Source organism: Penaeus monodon, chromosome 25, assembly GCF_015228065.2.
Source record: "Penaeus monodon isolate SGIC_2016 chromosome 25, NSTDA_Pmon_1, whole genome shotgun sequence".
Taxonomy (NCBI): domain Eukaryota; kingdom Metazoa; phylum Arthropoda; class Malacostraca; order Decapoda; family Penaeidae; genus Penaeus; species Penaeus monodon.
The window spans coordinates 20,497,887-20,499,583 of record NC_051410.1 but is presented as its reverse complement, the minus strand read 5'-3'; the positions used below and the strand labels follow the sequence as shown (position 1 = coordinate 20,499,583).

Here is a 1,697-nt window from a genome sequence, read left to right as displayed (position 1 = left end):
TTCAGATATACGTATGGATACCTGAGTGTCATTGTTTCAATCTTGAGATCAATGGGAAATGGTGTCGTAATTTGCCAGCACCCAGGCGTCGGAGGAACTCTTGGCAGTGGTTCGAGTACATTCAGGGCGATCGGGGACGACTGTTGCAGCCACAGAATTGGGAAACAGCGTCGCCCAATTCTCGGGACCTGTTAGCGGGACAAATACAACTATCAAGGAGGCGAAAAGCACCTTCTCTTAAATTTCACCTTGATGAAGAATTTTCTTCTGTGTCGGGGTTATGAATTCTACGTTATAAACATATAACTCAGGAAAGTGCAGGTCAACAACCAATTGCGTAGCAGATACGCAGTTCTTATATCCACTGTGGGGAATTTAACTTTTTATCTGCACGGAAAACATTAATGCCATGAGTTGCTGTTTACCTCCTTCGCCCTCGTAACCCCATGAAGGTGCCGAAGGTGGGGGGGCAGCTGTAGTGGGAGCTTCGGTGGGAGCTGGTAAGTGGTAATAAAGATTGAAGTTAACAGCAACCACGTCTATAGTAAGTAACAAAATTATTGCGATAATTTGTGAAAGCTCCTGACTAACACCGCTCAAGCTAAAGAGTAAGCTCGGTTGATCATCAAAACGCATTTAGGGGGATTTCACGATATACATTTTTTTTATAATGCATTTGAGGGAATGAATATAAAAGTACACACTTACCCCATACGTATACGTCAATCCACTTAAAAAAAAATGTTACGACGGCAAATCTCTTAGCGCGTCTGTTATGAGCCAAAAACCGAACACGAATGATAACCAGTAAAGGTTGATTCTTCGGAAACGCGGCTTTGATTCGACCATCGACAAATTTTGTGGCAGTCGCTTGTTAGAATATGCATGAGGATATTTAAAGAGGAAATAGAAACAAAAGAAAAGGAAAAACAAAAGCAGAGCAGCCCCATAGAGGTTTATTCACGCCAAAAAAGCCTTTTGATAATACCAATGCGTTATTAACATCAATTGCAGAACCACAACCAAGCATGAGGAGCGCCTTAAAAATAAGTCTAATCATTTTTAAAAATGTTAGTCTTAAGGCAATACACAAAAGAGAGTAACGAGGAAATACAGAACAAAGTTGTAATAAGTATTGCTTACCTATGATTCTTATACCCTTTTTGCTTTGATTGATACTCTCACACTTTTTCTCTTGTGTCCTCCCTGTTCCATTTCCAGATTTCTCGACTCGCATTCTTTCCCTTCCCTTTGCTCTCTCGCACGTCGTCTGTCAATGGGGGTTAACAGTGAGGATTCCATGAACCAATTCAATTATTTTTTGCCAATAACTACAATGCAGCAACAAAGGAAAACTTTGTTAAATTATAAAAATCCAAAACCCCCACCTATGCCCACGCACCTGCACGCAGTCAGAAGCGCACACTTAACCTCAGTAGTAAAATGTTTTACTTGAAAAAAGCTTTGAATTTGTAGGACATAATTTGTAACATCCTTCCTAATGTCGCCAACGTTTTAAAAGGATGCAAACTTTACATTCCTGATAATTAGCATTGGTATTTTGAAAAAGTTAAACGTTGTGTTAACAGAGAAATAGCGAAAAAAGAACTCTATGTGTGAACCAGTCACTTATTAGCACTGAAGAGATATGTCTTGTGGATTTCTGCAGTGTCGGTGGCGGCCGGGGATATAAACTT

The 1,697-nt window shown here is 40.2% G+C and overlaps 1 long non-coding RNA gene across 1 annotated transcript in view; it reads right to left on the bottom strand.

Moving 5' to 3' along the window:
• Window positions 1-153: 153 nt before the first annotated feature.
• The window catches only part of LOC119589440, a 25,877-nt gene continuing 24,333 nt past the window's right edge, over window positions 154-1,697 (bottom strand). The window contains exon 4 of the long non-coding RNA XR_005230180.1: window positions 154-188. This is a non-coding gene — a long non-coding RNA (uncharacterized LOC119589440). The remainder of the gene's footprint in view (window positions 189-1,697) is intronic.